Source organism: Quercus lobata, chromosome 6 (assembly GCF_001633185.2).
Source record: "Quercus lobata isolate SW786 chromosome 6, ValleyOak3.0 Primary Assembly, whole genome shotgun sequence".
In the NCBI taxonomy this organism is placed as follows: domain Eukaryota; kingdom Viridiplantae; phylum Streptophyta; class Magnoliopsida; order Fagales; family Fagaceae; genus Quercus; species Quercus lobata.
Window position 1 is genome coordinate 51,652,362 of NC_044909.1, and position 24,727 is coordinate 51,677,088.

General features: G+C 40.8%; 1 pseudogene; it reads right to left on the minus strand.

Moving 5' to 3' along the window:
• The window catches only part of LOC115950465, a 37,964-nt pseudogene extending 15,223 nt beyond the window's left edge, over positions 1–22,741 (minus strand).
• Between the last annotated feature and the right edge of the window lie 1,986 nt (positions 22,742–24,727).

Sequence of the window (24,727 nt, forward strand, 5' to 3'; positions counted from 1 at the left end):
CATGGCTAACCATCGTCCGGTGACCAAGGCCTAGCCTTCCAAGCCCACGCTATACAAATTATATTGTTTAGACCCTTAACGTGCGAACCCAATACCATTTTGGGGTCGTTACAAATTGAGTCTTTACAATTGGCATCGTCTGTGGGGAAGGCTTGTGCGTTGGTATAGGCGATGGTAGGATCAAGCTCCTATAAAAAAAAAGCCTGCGAAAGCCCTTCCATCACTTCCAGCAACCTGTTGTTGTTGCCCTAATATAAAGTTCCACTAGGGGCTACGCTTCGAAGCACCAGTGGCACGAGCAGTTCTAGGGGCTTCCATCATCAGGTCAACACCCCACACCTTGGCCGAGGGCTAATCCTCGAAACTTAAAGGAAATCTAAGTTTGGACAAAATCAAGGTATTGCATGGTCCTCGGACTCAAACCTATGGGAAAACCAACTATTTAAAGAAAATTCTAAGTTTTGGACAGAACCAAGGTATTGCATGGTCCTCGAACTCAAACCAATGGGGAAACCAACTACTTAAAGGAAATCTAAGTTTTGGACAGAACCAAGGTATTGCATGGTCCTCGGACTCTAACTTATGGGGAAACCAACCACTTAAAGAAAATTCTAAGTTTTGGATAGAATCAAGGTATTGCATGGTCCTCGGACTCAAACCTATAGGGAAACCAACTACTTAAAGAAATTCTAAGTTTTGGACAGAACTAAGGTATTGCATGGTCCTCGGACTCAAACCTATGGGGAAACCAACTACTTAAAGAAAATTCTAAGTTTTGGACAGAACCAAGGTATTGCATGGTCTTTGGACTCAAACCTATGGGGAAACCAACTACTTAAAGGAAATCTAAGTTTTGGATAGAACCAAGGTATTACATGGTCCTCGGACTCAAACCTATGAAGAAACCAACTACTTAAAGGAAATCTAAGTTTTGGACAGAACCAAGGTATTGCATGGTTCTCGGACTTAAACCTATGGGGAAACCAACTACTTAAAGGAAATCTAATTTTTGGACAGAATCAAAGTATTACATGGTCCTCAGACTCAAGCCTATGGGGAAACCGACTACTTAAAGGAAATCTAGATACCAGGCTCAGCCTAACAATACACATGACATCTCGGATGATGCCTATATCTTCCCAGAAGTATGTTCAGACACAAGTTCAATGCCCTATGGGCATGGGTAAGTTAGAATTCTGGGATATGATTCCAAATATATCATATGCACAACCATTCACACATGTTAAGATAACTAGTTCAAAAATCATGAGATTCGCAACAATAGTAAGTATCGGCAAGGGCAACTAACATGTAATTTAAAGGAAAAAGGAAGAAAATAATTTCATATATGTGGTCAATAAGTTCAACTACAAGCAAACTATAAAGTTTTCAAAATAAAAGGGAAACTAGTTAATAATTAAGCTAGAAACAAATACAAAGGTTGGCTAGGGCTCCTACTTCTTCAATTTCGTATCTTGGGAAGGTCGAGCAGGACTAGTTTTGGGGCCCTGGGAGACATCCCCTTCTCGGGAAGGCTGAGCAAGATCAGTTTCGATGCTCTTGGGGACATCAGTGAGGGGAATGGTCTGTAGGGGCTGAATAAAGATGGCTGGCTCCTCGGCACCAGAGATCTGAGTACTAACCGTAGGCTCGGCACTCTCTTTAGGCATCTCGGGATTCAAACCTCCAGGTGCTTCCGTCGCATCATGAGACTCTCTTTTTTCAGTCGACTCGCTAGGAGGGACGGTGATCTGAACAGCTTCTGACTGAGCAGCCCCTGCCTTGTGTGGATCGCTCATAGACTCGGAGCTAGCGGAGGCGGTCTCACGGATGGCTGGAGGATAAAATATGCTTTCTGCCTTCCACAAGTTGGACAAAACTTCCACCCCAACTCATTTGAGGGCCTCTTCCCAAACCTGGGAACAGTATAGCCTGCATACTTCAGGGATTTGAGCTTTAAGGGAGGCTTAGGTTTTAGCCACCCCCGCCTTGTAACCCTCCTCCTCGGCCTTGTCCCTAGCAACTTTGGCCTCAGTTCTGGCAAACTCAGCCTCCTGCTTGGCCCTCATGGCTTCGTCCTTGGCAAATTTCACCACGCCCTTAGCATTATTTGCCTCAATCAGTTGTTTCTTTAAATCGCTGATCTGCTCCTTAGCAATCTGCAATTGCTCCTCGGCAGCAAGTAGGCTCTTTGTCTGTTCCTCGGCCTGTTTTTGGGCACCAGTTAAACCTGCCGCGGCACTATCCTTGGCTCGGGCAGCCTCCTTTAAGTCCTCCCTAGCCTTTGCGAGGTCAGCCTAGGACTTTTTAAGGGTTTGCGCAGCATCAATGCGTTTATCGCGCTCAAGCTCTGCGGTATTGCTCTGCCCCTTAACTTCTTCCTCCATCCTATAGGTGACCTGGATAGCCTGTCAAGTGAGACAAATACATTGTGAATGAAAATCTGGGAGCAAGAGTTGATAGAGTCTTAGGTTTCAAGAGTCTTACCATGCCCAAGTACCTCTTCGCGCTAAGGAAAACCTCCTGCATCCTCATATTCTTCAACTCTTCCACATCAGTGGGAAGTAGCATGGTTCTCCCTAACGCGTCGGCCACATAACCGCCACCGCCGTCTCCAAGGTCCCTTATGGACGCGTTTTCCAGCAATGGCTTCCCGTGGAGCAATGGGGCGAGAAGCCAAGCACTCAGCGCGGATTAGGCTTCGGTCCCTTTCCCTTTGCTTTGGACGGATTGGGCTTCGATCCCTTTCCCCTTGCTTTGGTGCCCAAGTTTTAACTGTTTCTGAGCTCGCGAGGCTTCGTTCCTCTCCTGAGAGGATTGAGACTTTCCCCCATCCATGGGCTCCTAACCCTTGGGACTCCTCTTTCTCTTAGAGTTAGTGGGCTCCGGCAGAGGAGGCAGAGCTGATTGGGGAGGAGTAGGAAGTTTGGGACGGGGAGATTGTGGTTGTGACTTAGTAGAGGAGGACCTAGTTTGGACGGGCTGGGGTTGAGGTGGCAGAGTTGGAGCATTGGATTGCGGTTTTCCTTGTGCACCCTTCCCCGGCTGACCCTTAATGAGGTCGAACAAGCTAGTCGGGGGCTTTCTCTTAAGACCCATCTCGGTTCGGGAGGATGTTCCCACTGACAACAGTTCCGCTTCGGACAAGTCAGGGTCACCCAGATCACCAGAAGGATCCTCGGATGGGTCAGCTTGGTCAAATGCCCCAAAACCCTCCTCAGACAGACCCAAATTACCTTCGTCCTTCGCTGCCTGATGAGACTGTTAGGTTCTAAAGTGTAGGAATTTATGTATTTAGAACTCTAATTTGTATTATTGGCAAACCATGATCAAAACAATGTGTTTAGAAGTGTTTAAAGCTAGCTCAAAATTGTAAGTCAATGTAAAGTTGGAATCGAGTGTAAAGCAGAAAACACTGTGGCTTTCGGCCTGGCTCGATCGATCGAAGCTTAGGCTCGACCGATTGAAGCTCGGGCAAATTGCTTTTCTGCGGAATTTTCCAACTCGGCCCTAGTTGTTTTAAAACGTTTTTAGGGTTTCTTATTTGTCCTAAGTATAAAAGGCAAACCTTAGCCACGTTTTAGTGTTGCTCATATTGCGGTTTGTGTAAATCTCTTGTGAGATCTAGAGGAGCTTTCTTTTACAAAAATTTAGGATTTTCAAGGAGGAGATATTCTCTACGCCTTGATAATCAAAACAGTTGCTGCCATTAAAGCTTAAAGAATACACAAGCGGGGGTGCTTGTAGCTGGTGGGAATTCAAGAAAGAAGGAGTCCGTGGATTCGGAGCTTACACGTGGTCGTGTCAGTAAGTTCTACTGGTTGGTAGCATTAGGAAGTCAAGCGGGGGTGCTTGTAAGTCATTTTGTATGAACTTCGATTCTTTCAGATAGTGGATTCAGGTTTACCTTGAAGATAGTTAGGTCAAATCTTCCCCAGGTTTTTACCGGTTTGGTTTCCTGGGTGATCATACCGTGTGTTATTTATTTTCCGCTACTTTGCATGATTTGATCTTTATTATTGTGATAACCTAGACTTGTTTAATTGGACTAAGTAACAACTTGGCTAATTACCTAGGTTTAATCAATTGTTTAAGGGGTCTAAAAACTGTCAAGTGGTATCAGAGCGGGTAGCTCTTTTGTTTTAGATCTTTTGATCTAAGAGCTGATCCTTGACCCCTATTGTCATGGATAATTTGAATTGTATTTCTGATCATGTTTCTGCTCATGCTTCTGTTGATTTTATTGATGCCTGTGAAACTCTTCGTAAGGAATTATTGAAATCTATGAAAATTGTTAAGAAATTCAAGGAAGAGTTAAAATTGGCTAATCTTGAAAAAGAGGAATTGATTGTTAGATTAGATGAATCTAATAAAAAGAATGAATTTTTGAGAAATCAAATTTCCTCTCAAGATGAGAAGATGAAAAGTTTGGAACAAGAGTTAGTTGAATCTAAAGCTAAAATTGAAAATTTGACTAGTACCAAGTCTGCTGTTGATAACAGAAGTGTTTCTGTTTCTCTTAAGCCTAAAACTGAAAAAGTTTATATCCCTCATTTTAAGAGGAATAATAAAGAAAAGGCTTGTTTTGCTAGGTTAGACAAAGGTAAAAGTTCTGATGTAGACGCTGAAGTTTCTAAACCTAAGTCTAAACCTATTGTTATAGAGCATAATAAGTCTGTTTTTGTGCCTACTTGTCACCTTTGTGGTATTGTTGGTCAAATTAGACCAAATTGTTCTTTGTTGAGGCAAAAACCAAAATCTGAGACTAGACTTGTTGTTAGGAATACTGATGTTCCTAAATTTGTTCTTTGTGGTGTCTCCGATCACATTCGTCCTAATTGTCATAAACTGAAATTTAAGCATTCTATGTTTCAGTCTAGGATTTGTGATGATATTTCTCCTGCCATAAGTCCATATAAATTGTTTCATATTCTTTTGAAAAATTTGAGCTTGTTGGCTTGTGAAAGGAATTTGTAGGATTTTAGTCTTTCTCAGAAGATTGGTGTAATCCCTTAAATACACTCTGCTTCTCATGGATTTTCACCTACAAAGCCGAAGACTCGTGCTATATGGGTGAGAAAAGATTCTCCAAGGTGAGTGTTGCTAACTGGTCCCTGATTTAATTCTTTCAATTAATTGTGGACATGTTTTGTTTCTGTTTTTGGTCGTATTTTTTTTAGGTTTTTTTTTTTTTTTTTTTTTTTTTTTTTTTTTTTTTTTAAATCCAAAAACATTGAAAAAATTTCAAAAAGACAAAAATATTTTATCTTGTGTCTAGTTTTTTTTGAGGATTACATGAATTATGATATCTCTCTCTTGATTTAGAACATGCTTGACATTGTGGAGAAACTTGAATAATATGTGTTCTATAAGTGCTAAGCTATTTCTAATTTTGTGTGAGTATGTACTAGTTTGTACATGTACTCATGGGTTAATTAAGAAATTAATATTTCTTGTTTGTGTACCCTCTATAGCTTAGTTAAGCACTGTCATGCATTGCATTTGCATTGTTCATTTAGCATAATATGTGTTTTTTTGTTTTTGGTCATGTAGTTTTTAAAAACCAAAAAGATTTTGTGTTTTGTTTTTCACATCTTAGATTTATAATCAAGGATTGGCCATATTACCTTTACATAACAAGTTTATGTACCTTGTTTAGCTTGGATGAGCTTCTTGTATTGCACTTTACTAGTTTGAGTTTTGTAGTGCATGTTGTGTGGGAGATGTTTATAGTTTTTGATCACTCTGTCTTGATCTTGAAGTCACATGTCTTTGACTGTCGGACTTGAACCTTTTGAGAAAGGTATAAATAACCATCTCATCACTATTCACTAGCCAATCATGAACATCTTAGTGCATATCATAAGATTTTGTGCTCGAGAAAGTGTAGCACATGCACAAAAAGAACATAAGGTGAAGCCTCGGTTTAAATTGTTTAATATTTAAAATTGGTGTACTATTAGGCTTGATGCCAAATCACATAATTAAAATTGGTGTGTATATTATGAGGCAAATCAAGAAACTTACATGATTGCAAGTTTATGTTCTAGAAGATGTGGGAGTTATATGATGTAACTCTTTAGGTGATAGTCTCTTTCACATTCTATGTGATGAATTTTGTAGACTTTATGATTGATTACTGTAGGGCCCAAATGATTTATGGGCCAGGCCCATCTACCCGGGGAGAATCCAAAGGCCCAAGTCGAGGAGGGCTATGGCCCAAACTCGACAAGATAGCCTTTGGATACCGCCGAGGGCAGTTCAATCCTCGGCAGACCCAAAGTACCCCCAGAAAGAAGGGTAAAAACGGTATATGACTGAAACTTGGAAGAAAGATCTAAAATATCCAGGGAAAGCTGCTGTTACTGCCATTTACTGCTCTGAACCTGACAGAGCCGCATTCTTTGGCTTTTACAACCATCCCCAATGACTTTGGGTATGGACTGACGGGACAAGTATCAGCCTTGGAAAGGTTGACCCTATACGTGGATGAAGGATAGTGGACGCAGGCGAGTATAAAAGGAAAGATAAGGAACCTAGAGAAGGGGTTGGGAAAAATGGCCAAAAACCAGAGCCTCCCAGCCCACCTCCAAGAGAAAGACTCCAGGGGTGAAGGAAAACTTAACCTTGTATGAACACCGCGAAAAACCCACCGCCTGTCGATCAAGGCCTAGCCTTCCAAACCCACGCTCTACAAGTGATATTGTTTGGGCCTTTTCACGTGCGAACCCGACACCGTTACGGTCCGCCACGAATCGTGTCCTTACAATTGGCGCCATCTGTGGGGAAGGCTTGTGTGTTGGTATAGGATGTGGGTCGATAGAGTTTCTTCGTTATTTCTAACCGTTGGTTATAGAGTTCTGGTATAAAGTTCTGCTAGGGGCTACGTTTCTTGACTAGGGGCTTGGCTGAGGAGCTAACTCCCTTAAAACCAAGGTCCCCCGTAAAGAGCAAACTAGGCACTTGATAGCATTAATCATATGGATAAACTCTAGGGGCTTGGCTGAGGAGCTAACTCCCCTAAAGCCAAGATCCTACACAAAGAGAAAACTAGGTTTTGGACAGAATCAAGGCATTGCATGGTCCACGGACTCAAGCCTATGGGGAAACCAACTACCTGGATAAAGAGAAAACTAGGTTTTGGACAGAACCAAGGCATTGCATGGTCCACGGACTCAAGCCTATGGGGAAACCAACTACCTGGATGAGGAAAACTAGGTTTTGGACAGAACCAGGGCATTGCATAGTCCTCGGACTCAAGCCTATGGGGAAACCAACTACCTAGATGAGGAAAACTAGGTTTTGGACAGAACCAGGGCATTGCATAGTCCTCGGACTCAAGCCTATGGGGAAACCAACTACCTGGATGAGGAAAACTAGGTTTTGAACAGAACCAGGGCATTGCATGGTCCACGGACTCAAGCCTATGGGGAAACCAACTACCTGGATGAGGAAAACAAAGTTTTGGACAGAACTAGGGCATTGCATAGTCCTCGGACTCAAGCCTATGGGGAAACCAACTACCTGGATGAGGAAAACTAGGTTTTGGACAGAACCAGGACATTGCATAGTCCTCGGACTCAAGGCCTATGGGGAAACCAACTACCTGGATGAGGAAAACTAGGTTTTGGACAGAACCAGGGCATTGCATAGTCCTCGGACTCAAGCCTATGGGGAAACCAACTACTTGGATGAGGAAAACTAGGTTTTGGACAGAACCAAGGCATTGCATGGTCCACGGACTCAAGCCTATGGGGAAACCAACTACTTGGATGAGGAAAACTAAGGTTTTGGACAGAACCAGGGCATTGCATAGTCCACGGACTCAAGCCTATGGGCAAACCAACTACCTGGATGAGGAAAACTAGTTTTGGACAGAACCAGGGCATGCATAGTCCTCGGACTCAAGCCTATGGGGAAACCAACTACTTGGATGAGGAAAACTAGGTTTTGGACAGAACCAGGGCATTGCATGGTCCACGGACTCAAGCCTATGGGGAAACCAACTACCTGGATGAGGAAAACTAGGTTTTGGACAGAACCAGGGCATTGCATAGTCCTCGAACTCAAGCCTATGGGGAAACCAACTACTTGGATGAGGAACCAACTATTTAAAAAAAAAAAAAAACTATGGCCCATAAACCTCGAAATCCATCCGAAGAGAACTCTGCGTTAATAGATGGGTTAATACCTTGATTGCGCGGATTCCTCGGTCTACCCTCGGATCCCCAGTATCAAAGGGGTTGATGCGATACGGCGCAACATATTATCCAAAAGCACAACCAAAGTCCCTCGCTACTCGGCTACCCTCTCGGACGAATTATTTAGAGTTTATCGTTCTCGGACATCGCTCTAGCATGCATCGCGCAGCACTCAGCGGTTATCCCGGTTAGTTCCAAGAGTTTAATTTATTGAGGATTAACCTTGTTATGCTTGATAATATTTGTAAGTTTAAACTAGTAGGAATCTGTGTTAAAGCATTTTTCTGCCTGGAATATCATTAAGGGCAAGCTTATATTTAATATTCATGCATAAAGTAGTTGTTACGGAGAAGAAAGATATGTATAGAGAAATAGACACATATTTTATTAAGACAAAGGAACAGTATAGTGTACAATGAAAAGCTGAAACAAAGCTTACATTGAAGCTAACTACGTAAGTAACGAAAAATACAAGAGAGTGAAGATAAAGCCGAGGAGGTAGCACAGAGGAGAAGTTGGCTACTGCCTCGAGACCTTATTCCTCCTCAATGCTTTTGCACGCCCATAACTCAGGCAGCAAAAGAACCTGACTTAAGCCTCACACCGCTGAGGGAAAGATGCAGGGAGCCGGAAGCTGAGGAGCCTTCACCAAAAATTTGCCTGCAACAAGGCAGAGGCGCTGGGGGCGGAGAATCTTTCTTCTGACACACCAAAAATTTGGCATGAACAGAACCTGCTTCGGATTTTGACTAAAAGAGGGAGAAACACCCTTTCCCCTCTGTCAAACTGGAATATTCTCTTGAATTTGTGCCTCCTTTGCCCGTGCCTCACTATCTGGAGTCTCAGGAGGACACGGCGCCTTTGTGGCGGAGAGAGCTCTTTTGCCCCAACCCTCGCTTCGAACATGATGTACTAGGAGAGAAGATTGAAGGATTTGTGTGAAAGTAAAGCGACTTTCTCTCCTATTTATTTAAGAGATAAGGTGGAGGCATTTTACTCACGCGGCGTCCCAAGGAACGCTACAAACAAAATGTCTCTGGCTCGATTTCCAACGTCGTCTGCAACCCTGAGGCTAAAGGAGTCTCGAGAAGGTGCACCTCGAACACTGGGACGCCAAAAAGTACCGCGTGATCAAAAACTACGGAAATACCTCTTAATTTGCGGGCCCAGTAAATTCGCGGCCTAGGCCCGTTCAGCATAGGAGCCCAGGGACAGAACCAAGGCCTTGCGTGGTCCTCGGACCCAAGTCTATGGGGAAACCAAGTACAAAAAATTATAATTATTACAAGTCTTGGACAGAACCAAGGCCTTGTATGGTCCTCGGACCCAAGCCAATGGGGAAACCAAGTACATAAAAAATTACAAGTTTTGGACAGAACCAAGGCCTTGCATGGTCCTCGGACCCAAGCCTATGGGGAAACCTAGTACAAAAAATTATAATTATTACAAGTTTTGGACAGAACCAAAGCCTTGTATGGTCCTCGAAACCAACTACTTGGATGAGGAACCAACTATTTAAAAAAAAAAAAAAACTATGGCCCATAAACCTCGAAATCCATCCGAAGAGAACTCTGCGTTAATAGATGGGTTAATACCTTGATTGCGCGGATTCCTCGGTCTACCCTCGGATCCCCAGTATCAAAGGGGTTGATGCGATACGGCGCAACATATTATCCAAAAGCACAACCAAAGTCCCTCGCTACTCGGCTACCCTCTCGGACGAATTATTTAGAGTTTATCGTTCTCGGACATCGCTCTAGCATGCATCGCGCAGCACTCAGCGGTTATCCCGGTTAGTTCCAAGAGTTTAATTTATTGAGGATTAACCTTGTTATGCTTGATAATATTTGTAAGTTTAAACTAGTAGGAATCTGTGTTAAGGCATTTTTCTGCCTGGAATATCATTAAGGGCAAGCTTATATTTAATATTCATGCATAAAGTAGTTGTTACGGAGAAGAAAGATATGTATAGAGAAATAGACACATATTTTATTAAGACAAAGGAACAGTACAGTGTACAATGAAAAGCTGAAACAAAGCTTACATTGAAGCTAACTACGTAAGTAACGAAAAATACAAGAGAGTGAAGATAAAGCCGAGGAGGTAGCACAGAGGAGAAGTTGGCTACTGCCTCGAGACCTTATTCCTCCTCAATGCTTTTGCACGCCCATAACTCAGGCAGCAAAAGAACCCGACTTAAGCCTCACACTGCTGAGGGAAAGATGCAGGGAGCCGGAAGCTGAGGAACCTTCACCAAAAATTTGCCTGCAACAAGGCAGAGGCGCTGGGGGCGGAGAATCTTTCTTCTGACACACCAAAAATTTGGCATGAACAGAACCTGTTTCGGATTTTGACTAAAAGAGGGAGAAACACCCTTTCCCCTCTGTCAAACTGGAATATTCTCTTGAATTTGTGCCTCATTTGCCCGTGCCTCACTATCTGGAGTCTTAGGAGGACACGGCGCCTTTGTGGCGGAGAGAGCTCTTTTGCCCCAACCCTCGCTTCGAACATGATGTACTAGGAGAGAAGATTGAAGGATTTGTGTGAAAGTAAAGCGACTTTCTCTCCTATTTATTTAAGAGATAAGGTGGAGGCATTTTACTCACGCGGCGTCCCAAGGAACGCTACAAACAAAATGTCTCTGGCTCGATTTCCAACATCGTCTGCAACCCTGAGGCTAAAGGAGTCTCGAGAAGGCGCACCTCAAACACTGGGACGCCAAAAAGTACCGCGTGATCAAAGACTACGGAAATACCTCTTAAGTAAATTCGCGGCCCAGCCCAGTAAATTCGCGGCCCAGACCCGTTCAGCATGGGCCTATGGGGCAAGTACCAAGGGACAGAACCAAGGCCTTGCATGGTCCTCGGACTCAAGCCAATGGGGAAACCAAGTACATAAAAAATTACAAGTTTTGGACAGAAACAAGGCCTTGCATGGTCCTCGGACCCAAGCCTATGGGAAAACCAAGTACAAAAAAATTATAATTATTACAAGTTTTGGACAGAACCAAGGCCTTGTATGGTCCTCGGACCCAAGCCAATGGGGAAACCAAATACTTGGATAAGAAAAGGTTTGAATTTCGTAAGATGGGTTACTTGATAAAAATGTCAGGTCACTTCATCCACGGCTTAAACACCATAAAAGGTTAAGGCCAATAAAGGTGTAAGGAAGGTGGTGGAACGCCCCAGCATTTAGTCGTATAAGAAGGCTGTTCATTTGGTGGGTGATATATCTTCAAATGGTTATTCCTCACACGGCATCAAACCTTCGTTTTTCTCCTCGGCTAGCATGGGGTAAGTATTACTTTTCACTGGTCGGCCTTATTGTGCCAAGCATTTCTATTAAAGTTATGGCGACATCTTTTTATTATCAAGTATTTTGGTCTTAGTCGTCATTGATTTAGATGCTATATTATGGTGCCGAGCAGCGTTTGTAAATTTAAAAAAAAAAAGGCATAGAGACAAAACATGCGAAATAAAATAACAACAATTTTTATTAATACGAAAAATTATTACAACGTACAAAGAGGGGCTCAAACGAGCCTATACAAAATGTGAACTGCCTAAGCAACAATTACATCCGTAGTACAGATAAGTAAACTGTCAGGCGTCTTTTAAACTCGTCTTCAAAGTCTCTCCAATCTCTGCCTCAATACTGCTCATATTACGATAAGAACCTTCTTTGGGAAAAAATGAAGGAGAAGGAAATAGTAAGGAAGAAATCAATGAAGAAGATGGAGGAGATGAATGAAGAAGATGGAGGACATGAGTAAAGAAGGAGGAGAAGAAGAGAGAAGAGATGAAAAGAAAGAAAAATGAGCAAAAGAGGGAGAAGTGAAAGCACCAGGATGGATCTGGTGCTGGGAAGACTAAGAAAGGGAGACGGAGGATAGCACCAGTGAAGGAAGAGAGGAAGAAGTAGAGACACTTAGTCCCTGCCTCGATCCTGACTCCCAACACACTGGAGCCATACTAGGTATGCTCATAGGAGAGCGGTTGGTACTGATGATGGGTGTTCTCGACTCAGTCACGCCGAAAGTTTGACGTGACAAGTCCCTGCTTCGGATTTGGACTGAAAGAAGGGTGAGGTTGATTTTGAGTCTTCGCCATCCCTGTCCCGATCGAGCCATAATGAGCTTTATTGGAACATGGCGTTTATGGGAGGGGTTTGGCTCCTGCATCACTCGTTGTTATGGTAAAGTGTATCACGATTTAGTTTATAAACCAGTGGGTAAAATGAACCCTAGGGGAGGCCAAGTATTTCAAATCTCAGAAGGATGAAAAGGGATTCTTTACAAAAACAATAACCTCCTCCCTTCCCTCTTATACAGAGGGTGGAGCGGGAGACATTTAATAGGTTCAGATCTCCAAAGGAATCTGCCAACACAAACATGCCGGTTCCGTTTCTCCACCCCATCAAAACAAACCGCCGAATTAAAGTAGTCTCGTAAATAGTGGTCATTAAAAGCGCGTTTTGGATACCCAAACGATAAGAACGCATCAAGCGCGAAATCAAAAAACTGTCTCATAGACCGGTGCATTTTTTGGACAGATGAAGAGCCGCCAGCATTATTAATAGGCCAAATTGATTGGGCCGTAGGAAGAGGTTCGGCATCACCAAAACCCCCCTTTCCAACCAAAAGGTTGGACAGCCGGGTTTTGAGGGGCTATTGTGGGGCCCAAATGATTTATGGGTCAGGCCCATCTACCCGGGGAGAATCCAAAGGCCCAAGCCGAGAAGGGCTATGGCCCAAACTCGACAAGATAGCCTTTGGATACCGCCAAGGGCAGTTCAGTCCTCGGCAGACCCAAAGTACCCCCAGAAAGAAGGGTAAAAACGGTATAGGACTGAAACTTGGAAGAAATATCTAACATATCCAGGGAAAGCTGCTGTTACTGCCATTTACTGCTCTGAACCTGACAGAGCCGCATTCTTTGGCTTTTACAACCATCCCCAACGACTTTGGGTATGGACTGATGGGACAAGTATCAGCCTTGGAAAGGTTGACCCTATACGTGGATGAAGGATAGTGGACGCAGGCGAGTATAAAAGGAAAGATAAGGAACCTAGAGAAGGGGTTGGGAAAAATGGCCAAAAACCAGAGCCTCCCAGCCCACCTCCAGGAGAAAGACTCCAGGAGTGAAGGAAAACTTAACCTTGTATGAACACCGCGAAAAACCCACCGCCTGTCGATCAAGGCCTAGCCTTCCAAACCCACGCTCTACAAATGATATTGTTTGGGCCTTTTCACGTGCGAACCCGACACCGTTACGGTCCGCCACGAATCGTGTCCTTACAATTACTATTCACATATCACCTCACATGTATCTCAAGTTTTTGCTAGTTGCACACACTACACAAGTTGCTCTTTGTTAAACTTGGTACATTATATTGTGTGTGATCTTGTTTTGGCCATCCAAGATTGAAAATTCCTTGATTTTGATGCAAAATATGTTTAAAGTTTGAGATTTGAGGACAAATTGGTTGAAAAACTTGTTTTTTGAAAAATTTGGGTTGAATTCAAGTGTTTTTGAAAAACTTTTAATCTCATACTCATGCATTTCATTCATGAAATATTGTGCTTTAAGGAGTTTCTGCATTAAATTGCTCTGTTTTTCAAAATTTTGATTTTTCCATGCATCATTTATGTTTAGGATTCACATATATTGCATTGATTTTTTTGTATCCATCGTGCAGTTTTGCAGTCATATCTCTCATTGTTTTCACACATAACATGCATACACTTTGCTAAATTGGATACTTAACTTGATTTAAAAATTGATTGATTAATTTTTAAATTATGTACTTTCTAGTATATGCTATTTTTATATGTGAATTGTAGAAAATTATTTTCTTAAGAGATATGATGGATAATCAATGTGCAAATATTTTCTCTACTCATGCAACTGTTTATGGGTCACATAGTGCCATGTTTGCATTTTATTGAAAGAAAGAATATTTTTTTTCATGTGTATCCTCAACTTAGTTTTTTTTAAAACTTGGTTTGTGTTTTTTTCTTTTTCCCCAACCCCCCTTTTTTTTTCCCCAAAACTTGTTTTGTTTTTCCTAATTTTATAGGAGGAGAAGCTTGTTTTTAACCTTTGTTGTTCATAGGGGGAGTTGTCTCTATTTCCTATAGAGTTGAATTTTTTTGTGTTCACTTCTTTCTCTATTTTCTCTTACTCTGTTGCGTATGTTTTCTGTCAACTCTTTGTTTGAGTTGTCTTTGTCAATGCGTGACAAAAAGGGGGAGAGATTTAGATGAAATGTGTGGAAAATACAAGAATGTTCTGTTTAGGGGGAGTTAACATTGTTTTTGATGTATCTAACTTAGGGGGAGAGTTAGATTGCATATTTGTTGATTTATTGTTTTTGTTTTTCTGTTACACATGCGGTTATGCATTTTGTTTAGTGTTTCAGGAAATATATAGGTTGATTCAATTGAGCTACTGTCTACACTTGCAACTGATGGATAGTAGTTAGGATTGAATTTGGTTTATGAGCATTATTTTGTAAAGGGCTTTTCATTTTGTAAACTTTGAGCTTCTAAGTTGTGTTTTGTCACGGATTACCAAAGGGGGAGTTTGTTAGGTTCTAAAGTGTAGGACTTTATGTATTTAGAACTCTAATTTGTATTATTGGCAAACCATGATCAAAACAATGTGTTTAGAAGTGTTTAAAGCTAACTCAAAGTTGTAAGTCAATGTAAAGTTGGAATCGACTGTAAAGAAGAAAGCACTGTGGCTTTCGGCCTGGCTCGATCGATCGAAGCTTAGGCTCGACCGATCGAAGCTCCGGCAGATTACTTTTCTGCAGAATTTTTCAACTCAGCCCTAGTTGTTTTAAAACGTTTTTAGGGTTTCTTATTTGTCCTAAGTATAAAAGGTAAACCTTAGCCACGTTTTAGTGTTGCTCATATTGCGGTTTGTGTAAATCTCTTGTGAGATCTAGAAGAGTTTTCCTTTACACAAACTTAGGGCTTTCAAGGAGGAGATATTCTCTACACCTTGATGATCAAAACAGTTGCTGCCATTAAAACTTAAAGAATACATAAGCGGGGGTGCTTGTAGCTGGTGGGAATCCAAGAAAGAAGGAGTCCGTGGATTCGGAGCTTGCACGTGGTCGTGTCAGTAAGTTCTACTGGTTTGTAGCATTAGGAAGTCAAGCGGGGGTGCTTGTAAGTCCTTTTGTATGAACTTCGATTCTTTCAGATAGTGGATTCAGGTTTACCTTGAGAATAGCTAGGTCAAATCCTCCCCAGGTTTTTACCGGTTTGGTTTCCTAAGTGATCATATCGTGTGTTATTTATTTTCCACTGCTTTGCTTGATTTGATATTTATTATTGTGATAACCTAGACTTGTTTAATTGGACTAAGTAACAACTTGGTTAATTACCTAGGTTTAATCAATTGTTTAAGGGGTCTAAAAACTGTCAGAGACGACGAAGAGTCCACCAATGGGATGCCCTCTGGGATAGGAGATCCTTCGGAGATCAAAAACCCTTGTTCGACTATGGTAATTTTCAGAAGCTGAGAATGGTTAGTGCTGACCACATGCTTTGGGTTGGCAAATGACTTCTGAATGGGATCGTACCCTAAGATTTTGTGAGCGGCTCTGACTTGACCATCCTCGTCATTTACAAAAACTGCCACTTGAAGAACAGTCTCCAAATCAACCTGGTTAACCAGATGAAAGTGTCGGTGAAAGGTGTTTGGATTTGCAAAAAGAGGCATGTACATGGTTAGTAACCGAACCACACCAAATTAAAATGGCGCAAAAGATTGGCACCCATCTACTCTCTATACCCTACCTGGTTCTCCCTCCATCATTGGGCATGGAAGGTCATCATGCCATTCCCCGGATACGATAAGAAAGTCCTTGTTCAACCCCTTGTTGGAGTCGGGGAGGCATTGGATTAGCCGAACCTTATCGTCTCTCATCTTCATGTAGTAGGATTTGCCCTTCAAATTTTGGAGATTGTAACACCAATTTACGTCATGATGAGTTAGTCTTAGCCCCATTTTTTCGTTTAAGGCATCTACACAACCCAGAATCCTAAACATATTGGCAGCGCACTAGGTGGGAGCTAAAATGAAATGCCTACGGTAACTCTTCATTACCGGCCCCATGGGGATTCTCATACCCCCCTCTACAAAGGCGAGAATGGGAATTACCACCTCGCCCGTCCTTCTCAGAAGATGCCACTCCCCCATCTTACAGTGCCTCAGACTTACGTTAGGGGGAATCCTATAATCGGCGATGAACTTTTCCATCGCCTCTTCAGTATCAACCAATTTTCTTAATTTAACCATCTCTAAGAGCTACTAAAAAAACTTAGTGGATGATGGGAGAAGAAGAGGAACAAGAGAAAAATAAACCTAGAAAAGAAAAAGCACGAGTTAGTGAAGGCAGAGAACTTACAAAAAAGAGGAAAGGTGCCTCGGACAGGCTTTTTGTGCTGGAGATAGACTTGAATTTGGATAAAAGTTTGGATGAACCCAAGATATATGCGCTAGAACTCTTAAGTGTAAAAGTGAAGAGACAAATCAGTTCCAAAAATCATTTATACCTCCTATCGAAAGTAACTGTACGAATTTTCCCGCCCATAAAGGCAAGGAAATCTCCACCGTTAGATCACCATCGCGCCGTTGAACGTGGGAAGCACAGAGCCGCCCGCATTTAATGAAGACACGTTTCATCTTTCAAAGGCTCTAAGAACTTGTCTCGGGCAGACGAAGAGTCTCGGGAACCAATAGGTGACAAGGATTAACAAGCTTTGACAGAGGCCTAATGTCATCAAAACCCTCCTATCTGTCCGAGGATCCGGACAGCAGGATTTTGAGGGGCTATTGTGGGGTCAGAGAACTTATGACCCGGCCCACTTTCCATTAGGACCCAGGGCCCGTGCCGAGGAGAGTTGTTGCCGAGAACCAGTAGTGAAAGACCAAATAGCCTAGAGATGCAACCAAGGATGACCCTGTCCTCGGCATCCCAAGACTTCAAAGGGAAGAGCGACATGTCGTCAAAGGCAGCCTCCAAAGCACTCCCAGAAGAAAAGGCGAGTAGAATGGGACTCACATGGGGGTACGGAGTGGGAGTGGTTCAAGGAAAAGACGTCACCTCCGCATTGAATGTGCCCACAAACGTCCTAGCCATATTAATGGGAAAAGACTCCTGAACAGTGTGGCTTCGGTTATTGCAACTAACAGAAAGTAGGGGGAGGTGGCTGATGGGACAGGTACTCGAATAAGTACCTGCCTGATCAACAGATGGAGGGTCAGGATCAACCGAGAAGGGCTATATAATGTAAAGGCTTATGCGCCAAGAAAGAGGGGCCAAAAACCGGGGTACCCAAAAAAGGGAAAGGAAGAATAAGAACATTAAGCTTTATGGACAAGATCCACGGACAACCTTAGCTTGTCTCTACCGTCCATCATGAGTACCATGGCTAACCACCGTCCGGTGACCAAGACCTAGCCTTCCAAGCCCATGCTCAACAAATTATATTGTTTGGGCCCTTAAAGTGCGAACCCAATACCATTTTGGGGTCGTTACAAATTGAGTCCTTACAGATCTTTTTCGTCAAACCAAGATATCAATTGGTTTTTGGCGTAGAAGATGATTGAATTCTAAATTTCTTATTCAACCATCAGAGATTTTACCAGTTGATTGAATTAAAAAATGTATGAGTTTCATGGGTTAATGAAGTTCTAGTGGGAAGTTATTGTTTCGGCAAATAACCTATTCCCCGTATTAATTAGGAAAGAATCTAATTTAATTTAGGTTAAACTAGAAAACTGGTCCCTATCCTTTACATCATATGTTAATTTGATTCCTAACTTTTCAATTGTATCAATTTGGTCCCAAACATTTTCAGTGCCGTGTTAATTTGGCCCCTACCATTAAGTTTTGGATTAAAAATGTTAATATGGTTAACGGCTCAAATAGAATATGATTTTTTTTGGCCAAGTCAACTAACACCTATACTGCCATGTCATATTACATTAAAAAATATATATAAATTAAAATAAATAAATAAATAAATAAAAAATAAAAAAAATAAAAAAACAACTAACTAACTAACTAACTATATTACTCAGCACGTGATGATCAATATCTAACACACAAAGACTCCTTTTTTAGTTCTTTTATTGAGAAGCCGTAACTAAATTTCATTAATCAAAAGAACAAGAACACTTTACAAAATCTCTCAAATATAATCTCAGTAATGCAAGCAGCTTCTTCGATCTGTTAGGACAAAGGCCATTAAAAATTTAAAATTACATTTCGAGCTAACAAACTAATACTAATGAATCTTCCATTAGGACAAAGGTCATTAAAAATTAAAATTACATTTCTCATTCTGTTTTTTTTTTTTTTTTTAATTAACGTTTTCTCTAGAATTAAGAAATAAATAAAAGTTAACAGCAGAAACTAAAGACACCTTAACAGAGGACTTAATTGGGAAGGAATGAAACTTAAAAGACTGAAATAACAAAACTTAAACTTATAGGACTGAAATGAAAAATGATGAAACTTAGAAAATGAATTTTGCATTTTAGCCAAAATTAAAATTACATTTCTGGACAATGAATCGTCCATCAATTTCTTAAATTCAAATTGGTAACTATAAAAAGAAATCCAATTTTTATCCCATTTAGAGTTTCCAATCTTAAAAAAAAAAAAAAAAAAAAAAAAAAAAAAAAAAAAAAAAAAAAAAAAAAAAAAAAAAAAAAAAAAAAAAAAAAAATTGGATGAAGAACAAAAAAGCGAGTTTTTTTAATTTATTTATTTTAATTTTCTTATATTTTATTATTATTATTTGTAAAGACTCAATTTGTAATGACCCCAAAATGGTATTGGATTCACACGTTAAGGGCCCAAACAATATAATTTGTAGAGTGTGGGCTTGGAAGGTTAGGCCTTGATCACCGGACGGTGGTTAGCCGTGGTACTTATGATGGATGCGTAGAGACGAGCTAAGGTTGTCCGTGGATCTTGTCCATGAAGCTTAATGTTCTTATTCTTCCTCTCGCTTTTTTGGGTACCCTGGTTTTTGGCCCCCCTTTCTTGGCGCATAAGCCTTTACATTATATAGCCCTTCTTGGTTGATCCTAACCCTCCATCTGTTGATTAGGCAGGTACCTATTCGAGTACCTGTCCCATCAGCCGCCTCCCCCTATTTTCTGTTAGTTGCAATAATCGAAACCACACTGTTCAGGAGTCTTTTCCCATTAATATGGTTAGGACGTTTGTGGGCACATTCAATGCGGAGGTGACGTCTTTTCCTTGAACCACTCCCACTCCTTACCCCCATGTGAGTCCCATTCTACTCACCTTTTCTTCTGGGGGCGCTTTAGAGGCTGCCTTTGACGACATGTCGCTCTTCCCTTTGAAGTCTTGGGATGTCAAGGACAGGGTCATCCTCGACTGCATCTCTAGGCTATTTGGTCTTTCACTACTGATTCTCGGCAACTACTCTTCTCGGCATGGGCCCTGGGTCCTAATGGAAAGTGGGCCGGGTCATAAGTTCTCTAGCCCCACATTATTTTTAAAGTTTCTTTTCAAGGTCCATCTTGGCCACTCCCTAGCCACCAAATCCAATCTTAGTCGTATTCTCAAGAAATGGTATTTTACATGGTGGAGTTTGATTCACCTCAAACTACCATAGAACTCAACCCACTATTGAATTTCAAGAAGAAATGGTTGTGGAACACACCAACTAAAAAGAGATTGGCTTGCTTTAATGGCGAAGATCTTTGTTGGGCTTGGAAGACTCAAGAGGTATGGAGATCGACATGGACCTAGGTGGGTGGTTGTCATCAAATATGAGCGACGAGAGAAGAGAGAGAGAGGGGCGGCACCAAACTGGTTTCTTTTTTGAGAAATACTATGTCCACAACATTTTCACAATATTTTTACAACAAATCATAGGTGGTAGGTTGTTATTGGTTATTATTGTTGGGGCAAAAAAGTAATCTCAGTGATAGGTTCAAATTTGAACTAGCAACAACTAACCACTTATGATTTGTTGTAAAAATGTTGTGGACGTATCATTTCCCTTCTTTTTTTCATATTTAATTTAAAAAATGGGATGAATTTTTTAACTATATTTGATGTGTAATTTTTTTAAAATATTGTTAAAGTTTATGTTGACGAGTTGGTATCTCATGCGCGCCAAGCGCATGAGACCAACCTCTCACAAGTAGGTAGACCCCACACGTGTGGGCCCCTATGGGACCCACCTGCCTGTGAGAGGCACGTCTCATGTGCTTGGCGCATGAGATATTTTTCCTATGTTGACACAGTAGTACATGATATAGTCCATGTGGAATGAAAATAATTATGTATTTTGACTGTTAGTCACATCAATATTTTTCATTAATTAATTAACGGTTTGGATTATTTTAACATAATACCAAAATGTTAGAGATTAAATTAATATATTTGAAAGGTTGAGGACCAAATTAATACATAGCCTAAAATGTTAAGGACCAAATAGACAATTTACCCTTTTCTATAATTGATGGTGTTATATATAGGACTGCAAGCTGAAATGGGTCAATTCCAGGTACATGCAAGGCCAACTGAATAGTAGAAGCGCAATAGATGTTGTTGCCTAAGGTTTTAAGTAAAAAAAAAAGGCCCCCAAATTTTAATAAATAAGATAATATTTTTTTGTCAAATGAAAAACAAACAAAAAAGAGAGAAAAATGCTACGTCCACAATATTTTTTATAATACCTTTACAACAAATGCAAAGTAACAGATTGTTACAGTCTGTTATTGATGACAAAAATAATTATAGTGGTGTTTTTAAATAGAAAGCAAGAAACAACATCTTTTTTTGGGTGCAAAACAAGAAGCAACTTGAAACTTAGGATTTGTTGTGAAAATTATTGTTAATGTTGTATTTCTAAAAAAATAAAGTAATAATAAGAGTTGAGTTAGTAAACTTTTACTAGTTTTTATCTAGATCTACCATTAACACCATTTTTTTACTTACCACTATTAATCAGCCACATCAACAAGGGTGAAAAGTTTTGTCAAATTTTTTGCATCTATAAAATTTCTAGAATAAGAATAATGTGAAAAGTTTTGTCAAAATTTTTATGTCTATAAAATTTCTTAGAAAAAAAAAATCTACATAGTTCATGTTAATTAGTAATAATTTTGTATCTAAAACAAGATAATTAATTTTTACGTTAGGCCCTAAATGCGTCAAGCCATCCCTAGGTACACGAAGAGGACAAGGTATGATGATTAGGCTTTGTCAAACAATTAGGTTGTTATACCTTGGAGGAGAGAAGTTGAAGAGAAGGTCTGTGTTATTGGTTTTTGATTTTTACGACTTCATATGGATTAAATCTTCTCAAAGAGTACATGATCTCCATGCCTCAATTAGAACCACTTCTGATTCAATCATTGACTTTTCTAATTTTAAAACGACTAATGTCTTATATTTTTACCAACAATTCTAACCAGATTTAATAAAGCCAATACCTTAGAACTTAGAAGCCTAATAACAATATTAAAAATCCCAACAAACTGTTCCATTTAAAGCCAATATCTTAGACCTTTTTTTTCCTTTTTTTTTATTTCATTGTACAATGGGGAAGTGGAGATTTTTAAACTTAATTTGATCCTCCTATTTAAAGAGATCGAGCAACTTATGCCACTAAACAACTATTTCTTGACATCTTAAACTTTTTATATTAAGAAATATTGGATTTTTCTTTTTGTCCTGTATGTTATTATTATTTTTTTTTAAACTTCTTTGGTTGTCATCCTTTGTAATGCAATATATATATATATATATATATATATGACACAATAAATGATTCCAGATAGGAGATTCAAAGATTAGAAATAGTTATAGATATATAAATAAAAGGAACAGGAAACATTAGCATACCTGTTGTTACAATAACATACCTGTCCAGATGATGTTGGTAAGCTGGTTACGCAAGTACTGTTGTTACAATCGCATGGTAGCTAGAACAAATCACTTCCTGTGTCTAATGCTACCAAATATGATACACTTGGTGTCCCCACAGAAACATTAGCATAATACAAACTGAAATATCAACACCATTTAGAAGAAACAAAAAAGTTAGCATATATAAAAGGAACAGGAAGAACTCCAATTAAGGAAAAAAAAGAAAAAAAGAAAAAAGAAAAAGGAGTGACTCTTAAGGATCAAACCTTCCCAAATTGTTGAGGTAGAAGGTGTCGTTTCCATTCGCGAAAGTCAGCGGCACCGGTGACTGGTTGTTACTGGCGGCGAGGTGACGGTCCCGGATTATGCTGTCTCGGTGAGCCATAGCAACATAGTACTCCACGCTCCCTTTCTCTGGAAGCCCCTCAAAACCCAGAATTTGCATGACCGGATCGGAGAACCAGTGGTGAATGTCAAATCCAAATGATCCCAACCCGTAACAGATTCCCGGAATTCAATCCCAGTAGTAACAATACCAGTAGTATGTATGATCCGGAAGTCAATGAATATGAACAAGTTGTACTCGTCCAAGCCAAAGCCATTGCTTAGCTTGAAGTCTTTTCAGAGAGAAAACCAGACTAGCTTGGTCTATTAATAAAGCTAAAGCATGAATGATCGAGTACTATGAAGAGCTTTAATTTATGTAGGGACAGAAAGTTGACACGTTCTCATCAGAACAAAACCAAGAAGATGGCATAGATATAGTCGTTGAGAGAGAGAGAGAGAGAGAGAGAGAGAGAGGTATTTAGTATAATTCAATGCAATTATATGTCATGGTACTTTATTGAATAAGTATGTTAATCAACCGTTGGAATATTACCTTGCCTAGAATGTGTTTCTCGGCTACTAGTGAAAGTTAGAAACTCTACTTCTCCTAGACCGTAGAAGTGTCGTCCCTCTTTGGAGGTGCCTCTGTCCCTTAGAGTAACAAGTTTACACTAAGGTTTGTTGGTTTTTTTTTTTTTTTTCTTGGGTCTTTGGGAAACACTGTACTCTACCTCCATGGACGAACTCACAAAAAAATGGAACGGACTCTCTCTTTCTCAACGGGAAGGTCCCAAGTTTCAGATGAGATCAGATTTGGCTATGACGGAGTATATTATCGCAGCCAAATTCTTAACGAAAAGAGCCTTAAATATGGACGCCATTGCAGCTACTTTTCAACCTTTATGGCGATCCAAAAATGGTTTCCGATTGAAAAATCTTGGAAACCATATTGTACTATTCATTTTTGACAGTAAAATTGACGTTGAAAATATCCTTGCAAACGAACCATGGAGCTACGATAAAAATCTTATGGTTCTGCAACGATACGAAGCGGACTCTGAAGTTGAAAATCTGTCCTTTAACCTCACCCATTTTTGGGTTCAGGTGCATGGGATTCCAGTTAGGTTCATGAACAACAAAGTGGCAGAGGGGCTGTGTGAGACAGCCAGTCAGGTGTGCCACTTGCAGAATGCTCCAACAGAGGACGGGGGGAGTTTTATGAGGGTCTGGGTGTTAGTGGACATATCTCAGCCCCTATGCAGGGGACGTGTGATAGCCTTTGATGACAGTAGGGAGCAATGGGTCACTTTCAAATACGAACGACTTCCTAACCTGTGTTACTGGTGTGGATGCTTGACGCACAGTGATAAAGACTGCGATCTATGGATCGAAAGTGAAGGGATGTTACCTGAATCAGAGAAACGGTATGGATCATGCATCAAGGCTTCGCCGTTTAAGGGAAAGAGCAAATCGGTGCTCTCAGTCCCGGGCTTTTACGCGTCGAAGGCAGCCAAGCAGACCGGAGAACATTCCCAGCGACCCACCCGTCACGCGCCAGTGGCTGAGAAGTCAAACCGGTTTGAAAAGGCAACACAGCCCGAGATGGAAAGTACAGACTCGGAAATGGCGTCAAATCCGCAGGCAGAAGATACTTCCCTTGCTAGTAAGGCCACTGCAAACTTGTCTCCATCAAACCCGGAATTTATGCCGCACTCTGCTCACATGAATGATTTCCAGACTGTTCTTGAAGATATAGACCGCGATCTAAGCAAATATGATTTGCCTCTGCCTGAAAATAACTCCCATAATATCCCAACCCAAAATATCACCCACCCCACGTCACCCCATAATATCCCAAAAACAAATGACCCCACCTCTCATACCAAAATCCATACTACGTCATTCCAAAATACCCATGACTTACATGACCCCACCCCTCATCCCAAATGTCCTAACACGTCACCAACATCACCTATCCCTCTCTCTGATATTTCCAACCTGACAGTACCTTCACACAAAAAAGCTAACCCCGCGTTAACCCATAATACCATAGCTACACAATACCATGCTATTCCCTTAAAAAACTCTACCACGACACTTACACCACCCAAACCTCTCTCTAATGCCTCCAACATGAAAATATCTCCAAAAAAAGCTAATCCCACGTTAACCCATGATACCATACCAACACAATACCATGCCACTCCCTCCAAAAATTCTACCTCGACACTTACACCACCCAAATCTCTCTCTGATACTTC